Source organism: Symphalangus syndactylus, chromosome 8, assembly GCF_028878055.3.
Source record: "Symphalangus syndactylus isolate Jambi chromosome 8, NHGRI_mSymSyn1-v2.1_pri, whole genome shotgun sequence".
Lineage (NCBI taxonomy): Eukaryota > Metazoa > Chordata > Mammalia > Primates > Hylobatidae > Symphalangus > Symphalangus syndactylus.
In genome coordinates, this window is record NC_072430.2 from 116,040,426 (window position 1) to 116,053,964 (window position 13,539).

Genomic DNA, 13,539 nt, shown 5'->3' on the forward strand with positions numbered 1-13,539 from the left:
TATTCCACAGATAGAAACAATATATTTGGAGTTCGAGATCACCAAAATGTGTAAGTATAAGAGGGACCTCACTCATGAGCATCAGAATTTTACCAATAGGGTATTTTGCTTTGCTCTTTCTAGGTAAAGATAACCCCAAAGAGTTCTATTTCTGAGACTATATAAACTGTTCCCAAACCAAGGTGGTGCAGTTATAAACTTGGTTTTGAGAAAAGTTTTTTTGTTTTTTTGGCTTCAACCTCAATATCTCATCTCAAGAAATGTAGGAATGTGTGATATTTCTGAAACATAGGCACTGTGACTATCCTGCATGTAGATGATAACAGAATACTAAAAAAATGCATAATGATATGCCCTGCTAGTGAGTGATGACAATCACTAGCCCCTCTAGTTGAACAATGGCATCTTCACTACATGAAACAACCAAACATATGAAAGTGTGAAGTGAGACTGATGGAAAGGAAATGGTCTTTGAAAATAGTTAGGATTTATTTTCTGTATCTGGTCACAGTACAGTCTGCTCTGACCCTTTCTAAGTTTTATAATGACACAATTATAATTGTATTCATTATTTTGTTCTAATTTATAGCCATTTAAAAGGATATAATTTAAGCCACATTACTTATTCAAATATTTGACACAATATAGCCACTGGACTATAAATAGCAACAGATATTTTAAAAATTCTCACTGCTTTATAGCTAGAATAGCAATTTAGCAGAGCTCTAGGTAATAGTCTGAAGCTTATTTACTGAGGAAGAAAACTCCTAAAATAGGTCATTTGATTGAAAACTGGCTTAGTTGCTACAGTCAAGATAATTTATTTAAATTTTCATGTATTAATAGGTTTGATTCTATAAAAACATGAATCTAACCCATTAAAAATGTAAAGTCAATTTCCATTCCAGTCAAATGATCAAACTGCTTCTTCATTATCATTAGTTTATCATTGAATTACGGAGCCCATGCTTTTTAGGTCACTTTTACGAAATGAAAATGAAACATGCAAACAGTCACAGTTGTTGAGAATAAGAAAATATGTTTTTTCTTTTAATATTCTGTATGTAAGTTATGGTTAACATTTCCAAATTGGTTTTTTTGTGGGTTAGTGCTTCTTCCACAATTTTTTGAAAGCTAAATTTTGAGAATGGTGTTTGTACATATCTCCCACTGAGAGTGCTGGTTTGCCAGGTCATTCTAATTATTCCATTTTTAAAAGAGTGACTCCTTTGCATATAATAGGTTTGGCATTAATGAAATTAAAGGTTGTGACTGAATAACAGTAATGGTCTTACATTTCAAAAATAAACATTTTTCTTTTGTCTTCAAGTTTATTTTCTCTCATTACTTTAGTAAGATTTGACATACATATGTCATTGGAAGGCCATCATTTGTTCATAATGTGCAATTCCATTAAGAACATTACCTAGTTAATTTACAAGAGGCTGACTATAAAAATAAATAAAAAGGTAAGTATGTACTAAAAAGGTAAAAGGGAAGGAAGCATTTATAGACCTCATTTAAAAAGGAGTTTATTAAAAAGCAAACTTCCCTCACAGAAGGAAGATTTATAAAATAAACAGCCTAAGTAGGGTTGGTTAATGGGTACAAAAATATATTTAGATGGAATAAGATCTAATATTTAGTACCACAATAGGTCTACTATAACTAACAATAATTTATTGTATATTTCAAAATAACTAGAGGAATGGAATTGGAATGGTCCTAACACACAAAAAAAGATAAATGTTTGAGGTTATGGATACCCCAACTACTTGATTTGATCATTACACATATTAAATGCTTGTATCAAAATATCACATGTATCCCATAAATATGTACAATTGTTATGTATCTATAAAAATTAAAAAAAATAAACAGCATATATCAAGACATTTGATTTGCTTATGTGTTTTTTTAGAAAACAATAAGATATTATTGTTTTATAATTATCTTTAGTCCTGTTTCTGAATGTATATACATATGGACGCTTAAGTACATATGCACATATTGTATTTATCTAACACAGTATCAAGAAACAACTACAATGCATATAACCTCAGTTCTTCCAAAAAGAATAATTTAACTTACTTTTATTTTAATTGTGCTATTACAATTTCTCTAAAATGTATTCTATAGCTTTCACTATTAAATAGAATATATAAAATCTGACCTAACATTTTATATTGTTAACTCAGGGTCACTTTTATGAACATCAGTTACTCTATTCTGCTGTTATAAAGCAATGCCTTCACGGGCTTGAGTAGTGTGGGGCCACATTAAATCTCCCAGAGCATTTATTAACTACTTGGCTATATTTGTTGTTCCTCCACATATTATTCCCCTACCTGAAATGCAAAATGAATCAAACTCTTCTTAGTATCGATAACAGCTAGATAGCTTATTTGTAAAATTTGTTTTGGATCCCTGCTTACAGCCAAAGAAATGAATTCAAAATGGTGGAATATTGAGATATTATGGCAAGCTGATTGAATAAACTTTCTGGACAGTGTAGTCCCTTTAATGTTCTTCATAAAGGCCTTTGGAGCTTCAAATTCCACCTGTGTATGAGATATGCAATGACAATAGTTTGGAGGGTTTGCATGTGCTCATAACATACTTCTATGGCTTCTAACAAACAAATTTGAAAAGAAGGTATCATTTAATAATGCAAAGGAAACCCTTTCTTGACATTTTATATACTCAAATTAGGGTAATGTAACAGAAAGCTAATATATTGAGTGGATAACAGCTTCTGAACCTGTCTCAAAGGTTATTTATTATTTCATATTGATTACTCTTAACTTCAGATTATAAACATTCAATTACCTATTAGCCCACCTAATTAATAAAACTGTATTATAAAGCAATCTGCTATTTTAAGGATGCATTACTATTGAACGAAGCAAGGCCTCCATGAACATGAGTGTGCTACAGAGCTCATATCTCCCTCTATAATTTGGAAAGTTGAAAGCCTACAGACTTAGAGAGTTCTACTCTGTTTTCTCATATTCTTTATATCTAGAAACCATAATTAGATTCATGAAAATGTATAAATGTAGAGTACAATGTGATGATATTGATTACAGCCATCTTTGATGGCTCATTTAAGGATTTATAATCTACGGAAAATCTCTAGCTTTATAAATGCCTTGTGTGAAACTTCTTGGAGTTTCTTAGGCATATTTCTGACATTTTTCCTGAATAAGAAGATCATTAGGATTAGAGATGGACGACTAGGTGCAGCTGGGATGCACCTCCTTCATGAAGAAGAGTCATAGTATCAGGTAAGCCTTGGACTTCAAACAGATTTACTGAAAGAAGACACTGAAACTTAATAGAGAGGCAATGGAGGACACCGTTGAAGAGGGAGGAAGCATGGCTACTTGCTTGGCCTAACTAGTTGCCAAGATCAGCCCCTGGAGCCAGACTAGACCTGAGGAATGGATGAATGAAGAAACTCTGGGACACCACATTCCCACTGCAATCCTCTGAGACCCTAGTTACAGAAGTTCCCACCACCCTCACAGACCTTTGGACCTAGAGAATACAGAGAGACTGTTTAAACCAAAGTGGACCCCAAAAGGCTTCAGTGAGCTGGGCAGCTGCAGCAAAATATGACCCTGGGCACCCACCCTGCAAAATTCTGCATCATGCCCCAAGCGGCTGCAGCTCCTGCTGTCTGCCGACCCAGGATGGAACTGAGCTGGCCACATTCACATGCCCAAGATGGGTCCCACCAGCACTGTTTGGGAACTGAGGAGCATCTGAACCACATGTCCCCAGGCCCACCAGTTTCTCCCAAGACTGCCAGCCTGGTTGTTACTGCAATGGGAGACCCACAGCATACCCTACACTGATCTGCCTGAGTGATTTGTTGGAAGTCTTGGAGCAGTTCCTCCTAGTCCAGATCAGGAATGGTGTGACAAGATAGTTGCAGTTTCTGCTTCAGGGACTCACAGTTCAAAACATCTGGACCCGCATGGCGCCTTGGGCACAGGTGGCTCAGAACTAGCCTAGAGGGTCAGGCCTGCTTCTTGGGCTGGATGCTGGAAGGAGATCCACTTGCTGGCAGGTAATGGAAGCTGGGTGAGTCCAGTGGCTGACTGCTGGGCTGAAAACATCAGGTCACCACTCTTTCCCTGCGAAGGCTCTGTGGCTTAGGAGAGGTGCTTCCTCCTCTTCCTGGAGGGTTGTCTCAGTGGACTGGGAGGAACCCTCAGACCCCTGTGAAGGCCACTGCTTGCACATGCCTCAGAAAGCCTGGTTGCAGGAATGCTAGATCGATCCCACCCTTTCCTGAGAGTCCCATGCTCTGCCCATAACCTGGAACATCCTGGAGCTTGCCCTGATCAACAAAGACAAAGTAAAAATCCCACTGTCGTCACTGCAATTGCCTGTCACCTGCAACTGCCACCTACTGGCTGGGAGGTCAAACTGCAGGGCCATTTGCAACTTCTGCTAACATCATTGTCCAGCACTCAGCTGGTTCTTACCTGCAAGTGCCACCTACTAGCCAGTAGGGTGAATTGCACTACCCAATATATAATTTCTGCAGACAGAAGTGCACAGTACTGAGAAATAAGGTAAGCCTCCCAAGATCACTACATCTCCATCTCTGTAATAGACAGTGAGCCAGATAATATGCACAGCATACCACTACTAAAACCTACAAACAACCCACTACACTAAGGCTATCTATAAGCAAATAATTCATACAGAACCTTGGCCCTCTAATAGTGCATAGAAGCAAAGCCCAAAGACCCTACCCAACATGTGCAACAGCCAAACCCTCAAAGTGGGGAAGAAAAGAAAAAGAAACTCACCCAAATGAAAGTAAATTCAAAACTAAGATGTAACAGTTTCTACAGATGATAAGTAACCAGCACAGGAACTCTAGCACCATGAAGAAACAAAATGTTGTGACACTCCCAAAGGACCACACTAGTTCTCTAGCAATGGATCCTAACCAAAATGAAAACTTCAAAAAGACAGATAAAGAATTCAAGATATGGATTGCAAGGAAGATCAATGAGCTCCAAGAGAAAGTTGAAAACCAACACAAAGAATTCAAGAAAAAATTCAGATGATGAAAGTAGAGATAAATATATTTTTGAAAAGCCAAAGAGAACTTCTGGACATTAAAATTCACTGAAAAGATTTTAAAACACAGTTGAAAGCTTTAACAATAGATGAGACAAAGCAGAAAAAGGAATGTTAGAACTTGAAGACTAGTTTTCAAATCAACCCAGCTAGACAAAAAAAAAAAAAATAATAACTTTTAAAAACAAGCAAAGCATTTGAGAAAATATAGCATATGAAAAGCAACCAAACTGAAGACTTAAAGACATTCTTGAGGGAGAAGATGAAAAGGTAAGAAGTCTGGAAAACATATTAGAAGGAATAATTCAGAAAGATTTCCTCAATCTTGCTAGAGATTCAGATATCCAGATATAAGAGATTCACAGAACACCTGGAAGATACTATATAAGATGAACATTACCAAGGTGTATAGTCATCAGACAATCCAAGCTCAATATAAAAGAAAAAATTTTAAAGGCAGCTAGAGAGAAGTGTCAAATCACCTCTAAAGAAAATTCCATCAGACTAACAACAAATTTCTCAGCAAAAACCTTATAAGCCAGAAGAGACTGTGGAACTATTTTTAACCTCTTTAAAAAAAAAAAACAATCAGCCAAGAATCTCATATCCTGCTAAATTAAGCTTCATAAGTGAAGAAATACAGACTTTCTCAGGCAAGCAAACACTAAGGGAATTGCTGTCACTAGACTGGCCCAACAACTTATGTTCAAAGGAATTCTAAACATGAAAATGAAAGAATGATACTCACCATCACAAAAAAAAAAATCATGTAAGTAGCAATCTCAGGGCCTACACTTGAGACCTTACGGCAACTAGCAAAACAAACAAACAAACAAACAAACTATGACAGGAACAAAACATCACATATCAACATTAATGATGAATGTAAACAGCCTAAATGCTTCACTTAAAAGTTATAGACAGGGGCTGGGTGTGGTGGCTCACGCCTGTAATCCCAGCACTTTGGGAGGCAGAGGCAGGTGGATCATGAGGTCAGAAGATCAAGAATATCCTGGCTAACACGGTGAAACCCCGTCTCTACTAAAAATACAAAAAATTAGCTAGGCGTGCTAGTGGGTGCCTATAGTCCCAGCTACTCGGGAGGCTGAGGCAGGAGAATGTCATGAACCTGGGAGGTGGAGCTTGCAGTGAGCCAAGACTGCACCACTGCACTCCAGCCTGGGTGACAGAGTGAGACTCCATCTCAAAAAAAAAAAAAAAAAAAAGTTATAGACAGGTAAACTGGATTAAAGAAACAAGACCCAACCATCTGCAGCTTATAAGAGAACCGTCCAATGGCTAGGACACCTAACAGATGTAAAGTAAAGAGGTAGAATATGTAAGTGGAAAACAAAAGTAAGCAGGAATAGCCATTCTTAGACTTTAAATCAACAACAGTAAAATAAGACAAAGGGCATTATATAACAATAAAGAGTGCAATACAGTAAGATTTAAGTATCCCAAATATATATGCACCCAACACTGGAGCACCCAAATTCATTAAACAAATGCTATTAGACCCAAGAAAAAATTGACAGTAATCCAGTAATAATGGGGGACTTCAACATCTCATTGATAACACTGGACAGGTCATGGAGGCAGAAAATTAACAAGAAAACTGTGGACTTAAACTGGACTCTAAACCAAATGGACCAAATAGACATTTATAAAACACTCTTTCCAACAACCACAGTATATCCTTTTTTTTTCTTTCGTCTGAACATGGAACATTCTCTAAAATTGATCATATGCTTGGCAATAAGGCAAGTCTTAATAAATTAGAAAACTGAAACCATATCAAGTATCTTTCTGTATCACGGTGGAACAGAATTAGAAATGAATACCAAGAATAACTCGATATTACAAAAGTACATGGAAACTAAACAACTTATTTCTGAATGACTTTTGGTAAACAACAAAAATAAGGCAGAAATTAAAAAAATTGAAACAAATGAAAACAGAGACACAACATACTAAAAATTCTGAGATGTAGCAAAAGTATTGCTAAGAGGAAAGTTTATAATGTTTAAAAACCTCCATCTAAAAGACAGAAAAATCTCAAATTAACAATATGTCACACTTCCAACCCCAAAGCTAGCAGAATAAAAGAAACAAAAATTAGAGTAGAACTAAATGAGATTGAGACTAAAAAAATCAATACAAGGGATCCAAAAAATGAAGTTTGTTTTTTGAAAGGCTAAAGGAAATCATTAGACTGCTAGCTAGTTTAACAAAGAAAAATATTCAAATAAGCACAATCAGAAATGATAAAGGAGACATCACAATTGATACCTCAACTGTAAAATATGATCAGAGATTAACTATGAACATGTCTATGCACACAAACTAGAACACCTAGATGAAATGGATGAATTTCTGGAAACATACAACCTCCCGAGATTGAACCAGGAAGGAAAAGAAATCCTAAACAGACAAATAATAAGTGATGAAACTAAATCAGTAATAAAAAACATCTTTCATCAATAAAAGCCCAGGACCAGATGGATTCATAGCTGAATTTTGTCAGACATACAAAGAAGAGCTAGTACCTGTCCTACTGAAATTACTCTGAAAAATCAAGGATGAGGAATTCCTGCCTGACTCATTCTACAAAACAAGTAAAACCCTGATACCCATATCAGGCAAGGATACAAGAAAAAGAGAAAACTACAGGCCAATTGCTTTGGCTATTCAGGCTGTTTATAAGAACAAGGCAGGAGGCATCACATTGCCCAACTTCAAGCTATGCTATAAGGCTACAGTAACAAAAACAGCATGGTACAGGAAGAAAAACAGATACATAGACCAGTTACGCAGAATAGAGAACCCAGAAATAATCCCACATACCTACAGCCATCTGATCTCTGACAAAGTTGACAAAAATAAGCAATGAGGAAAGGACATCCTATTCAATAAATGATGCTGGGCAATCCTAAGCAAAAGGAGCAAAGCTGGAGGCATCACACTACCTAACTTCAAACTATACTATAAGGCTACAGTAACCAAAACAGCATGGGAGTGGTAACAAAACAGATATATAGACCAATGGAACAGAATAGAGACCTCATAAATAACACAACACATCTACAACCATCTGATCTTCAACAAACCTGACAAAAACAAGCAATGGAGAAAGGATTCCCTATTTAATAAAAGGTTCTGGGAAAACTGGCTAGCCATATGCAGAAAACTGAAACTGGACCCTTTCCTTACACCTTATACACAAATTAACTCAAGATGGATTAAAGACTTAAATGTAAAACCCTAAATCATAAAAACCCTAGAAGAAAACCTAGGCAATACCATTCAGGACATAGGCATGGGCAAAGACTTCATGACAAAAACACCAAAAGCAATTGCAACAAAACCCAAAATTGACAAATGGGATCTAATCAAACTAAAGAGCTTCTGCACAGCAAAAGAAACTATCATCAGAGTGAACAGACAACCTACAGAATGGGAGAAAATCTCTACAATCCACCCATCGGACAAAGGTCTAATATCCAGGATCTACAAGGAACTTAAATTTACAAGAACAAAACAACCTCATCAAAAAGTGGGCGAAGGATATGAACAGACACTTCTCAAAAAAAGACATTTTGCAGCCAACAAACATATGAAAAAAAGATCATCATCACTGGTCATTAGAGAAATGCAAACCAAAACTGCAATGAGATACCATCTCACACCAGTTAGAATGGTGATTATTAAAAAGTCAGGAAACAACAGATGCTAGAGAGGATTTGGAGAAATAGGAATGCTTTTACACTGCTGGTGGGAGTGTAAATTAGTTCAACCATTGTAGAAGACAGTGTGGCGATTCCTCAAGGATCTAGAACCAGAAATACCATTTGACCTAGCAATCCCATTACTGGGTATATACCCAAAGGATTATAAATCATTCTACTATAAAGTCACATGCACAGTTATGTTTATTCCACTATAAAGTCACATGCACACATATGTTTATTACTATTTAGAATTGCAAAGACTTGGAACCAATCCAAATGCCCATCAATGATAGACTGGATAAAGAAAATGTGGCACATGGCACCTGTAGTCCCAGCTACTCAGGAGGCTGATGCAGGAGAATGGCGTGAACCCAGGAGGCGGAGCTTGCAGTGAGCCGAGATCGCGCCACTGCACTCCAGCCCGGGTGACAGAGCAAGACTCTCTCAAAAAACAAACAAACAAAAAAAGAAAATGTGGCACATATACAGCATGGAATACTATGCAGCCATAAAAAGAATGGGTTCATGTCCTTTGCAGGGACATGGATAAAGCTGGAAGCCATCACTCTCAGCAAACTATCACAGGAACAGAAAACCAAACACCGCATGTTCTCACTCATAAGTGGGAGTTGAACAATGAGAACACATGAACACAGGGAGGGAAATATCACACACCAGAGCCTGTCGGGGAGTGGGAGACAAGGGGAGGAGAGGATTAGGACAAATACTAATTCATGTGAGCCTTAAAACCTAGATGATGGGTTGATAGGTGCAGCAAACCATGACACATGTATGCTTATGTAACAAACCTGCATGTTCTGTACATGTATCCCAGAACTTAAAGCAAAATAAATAAATAAACAAATAAAACTGGGATAACTGGCTAGCCATACTCAGAAAAATGAAACTGGACCCCTATCTTTCTAAATATACTAAACGTAACTCAAGATGGATTAAAAATTTAAATGTAAGACCTCAAACTAAAGAAATCCTACCAAAAAAATCTAGGAATTACCATTCTGGATATTAGCCTTGGCGAAGAATTTAAAACCAAGTCCCCGACCTTCTGCACAGCAAAAGAAACTATCAATAGAGTAAACAATCTACACAATGGGATAGAATATTAAAAAATTATGCCTCCAACAAAGGAGTAATATCCAGAAACTATAATGAACTCAAACAACTTAACAAGAAGAATAACCAAACCCATTAAAAAGTGGGCAGAGGACAGAAACAGACTTTGCTTGAAAGAAGACATACAAGCAGCCAGCAAACACATGAAAAAATGCTCATCACTAATCATCGTAGAAACACAAATTAAAACCACAATGAGATATCATCTTACATCAGTCTGAATGGCTATTCACAAAATTCAAAAAACAACAGATGCTATTGAGGCTGAAGAGAAAAGGGAACACTTACACACTGTTAGTGGGAATTTAAATTCATAAAACCTCTATGGAAAACAGCACAGAGGTTTGTCAAATAACTAAAAATAGAACTACTATTCAATCTACTACCAGATATCTACCCAAAGGAAAAGAAAGCATTATACAAAAAAGATACCTGCACTTGTATGTTTACTGCAATACTATTCACAATAGCAAAGTCATGGAATTAAACCTAAGTTGACCATCAGTGGATGGTTGGATAAAGAAAATAAGTACCACATGTTCTGACTTATAAGTGGTAGCTAAACAATGGGTACTCATGCACATAAAGATGGAAATAATAAACACAGGAGACTCTAAAAGAGGAGAGGATGGGAGGAGGGTATGGATTTTAAAAAATTACTTACTGGGTACAAAGTTCACCATTTAGTGTGATGGTTAAACTAGAATTCCAAACCTCACCATTATGTGATATATCCATGTCACAAACCTGCATATGTATCCCCTGAATCTAAATTTCTTTTAAAACAGAAGACAGCATAGTGCCATGTGCCACTGACTCTTTAGATGATTCATACTAAAATGTTGCACTAAAATGAACCCTGTTCTATATTTACCTTTTTTTGAAGTTATCATTCAAAATACTCAGAATTCATGGATCTTTTCAGATGTAATTATCTTGAAATTAGAAAATGTTTTCAATTACATATGTATCTCTGAAAAGCTGTATGATTATTAAAAGTCATTAGATAGTTTTCTACTCATTTCGTCATTTTAGTATTATGTTATTGCTTCAATGACTGTCCATTTTATTCAGAAGCTTGCCATTTTTTTCTCAGACATTTCTGAGATCAGAGATGCTAACAATCTCTTCTCTTTGAAAGAATATGACAATCTCATTTATTTTTCCTTTTGTCCTGACATAGCTTTATACATTGCTAGAGTATATTTATATCTTGAAACAATATTCAACAATTTAAAAAATTTAAGATCACAGTATAAAATAGGTAAGATCCATGGTTTAAACTTAATATACCAAGAGATTATGAAAAAAATGAAAAGCACCAAGGGATTATGAAAAAAAAACAACAACAACAAAAATCAGAGAGGTAAGAATGCTTATTGGAGTAGTTTCAAGCTTAATAAACTCCAAGTTAATTATCAAATCAATATATTAGTATATTAAACTGCCTACTTAAGGCCAGACAAAAATAGAATGCACTGTAATTTAAATGTGACATTAAAAATTCTCTTGTTTTTAGCATATATATATAGATATATATCCCTTCTTATATATTCAATATTGTCTAGCATTGTATTTTTCAATTATAGGACCTTGAAAAATATGTTAAGCTAATTATAGGTAATATGATTTGACATCAATGTCAAAATTTTTAGTTATTATGATTGTGTTACATCGCATGATTATATACATGTTCTTGAATAAATACAGACAGATATATTACACAAAAGCAACACTGATATTCTAAGAAGTAACACAAAAATGAAAATGAACCATGAGTATTACTGAAAGAGAATAATTTAATGGAAAATTTCTGTGATGTTACCCTGAGAAAACAAAACTTGAGCCATATTAACCCTAATAAGAAATGACAAACCTTGAAAAGCTATCTATAAATTTTCTTTAAAGCAGTATGCTTTTCAGATAAGCAAAATTGTTGTACATTGTTACCAGCTTCTATAAATGCCAGTTCAATTTCAGAATCCATTGTTTAATTGTGATCATATCAAAAAAGAATCATTTCTAGAGAGCAAAAGCATTAAAAATATAGAAAAGATTATGTTAATAAAGGAAACGTATCTTGTAACCATGGTAACATTGAAAGTAAAATATTCAGAAATGTCTTTTTCCCCTATGCCATTGTTTTGTGAGGAGATGATTAGTTATCAGCTCTTGGAACCATAATCCTTTAAAATGGTGTCATTTGAAAGGCAGAACACAAGACTTACATGGAACAATAAGGTCTAAATTCCCATGCTTCTGAAAATAAATCATGGAGACATTGTATGCTAGAGGGTACTCATAACTATTGGGTGGACAGGAAGAAGATTCACATAGCATTGGTTTAATTTTAAAATTACTGTTTAAAGACATTATTTTTATGACAAACCATATTGTGGACTTGAAATTCAAAATTTGCACACATCCTTGGGAAAAACTGGCAACATTCCATTTGTAACTTTCACTGACTCTTGTGATCTGCAAGTTGAAGAATGAAAGTGCGCTCATTTATCTTCTATTTTAGGGCAGAAGTTTGAGAAACTCTGAGTATGAACTGAATATCACCTGTTCCATTTATAAGTCATAGACATAAGGTTTTTCCTTCCACCATTAATGTCATCCTATATCTTGTTGCACCATTCTGGGAGACCTTTTGTAATTAAAATAAATATCAAAGTTTGGGTCCTGTCAACAGAGCACTGATTTCAGAGCTGACAGCTTCTCTTGGTTTATTATTCCAAAGAACAAAAACCAAAATCTCAAAAAAAAAACAAACATTTTTATATAGAAAGAAACTTCCTAAAAATATTCAGACATTTATGAGTATAATAGAAATCACTATTGCCTCTGACAAGTGAACAAACACAATGAAATTAAAAAAAAACTTTTTGGAACTATCTTTGAACATACACAAATTTCCCCCTTCTAATCAATTAAAAAATGCCATTTTCTTAATAGTAGGCAAAACACGTTTGCTTTTCATTTTTCATTTCTATGTCTTTAAATTTTTACAAAACAGTTAAACTCAAAGTACAATTCTTTAAAAGGGCATATTGTTCTTGGTAAGAACAATCCCAGCAGGTCACCCACTGCCATGTTTGGAGATTTGCATAATAGCACAACTAAGTACCTGACCCATCTCTGCATGCAGAAATTAATAACAAAGATCTGTCTCCCTTCTAGGTGTCCATTGCCATAGTTACCTCACAAGTTCTGAAAATATGCTTAAATAAAAGATGTCGGGTAGAAATTAATCATTGACTGGAAAATAAGTTTTCATGATGAGGTCAGGCTTTTGTTTCTGGGTCAGACTGAAACATTAGACAGTATTCTGATTTGAGCAGAGCTGATTGCCTATGGTTGGACATCTACCTCTTAGGGTCTTACACAAAACACTGGCCTGCTTAAGTGTACAAAGATGATTGCTTTATGCATTTGTTCCCTCAAGCCCTGTTTAAAAAAAAAGAAAAAAGAGAACTGTCAACCATGCTGTTTGCAATGGTAAGGCGTGACAAGTTTTACAGGTTTTTAGTGAGAGTGCAATGGAAATAACAAATCAGGGACTGATCTC

The 13,539-nt window shown here is 35.5% G+C and overlaps 1 protein-coding gene across 4 annotated transcripts in view; it reads right to left on the bottom strand.

The window, feature by feature from the left end:
* The window catches only part of ERBB4 (erb-b2 receptor tyrosine kinase 4), a 1,169,745-nt gene that overhangs the window by 123,684 nt on the left and 1,032,522 nt on the right, over window positions 1-13,539 (bottom strand). The window lies entirely within an intron of this gene.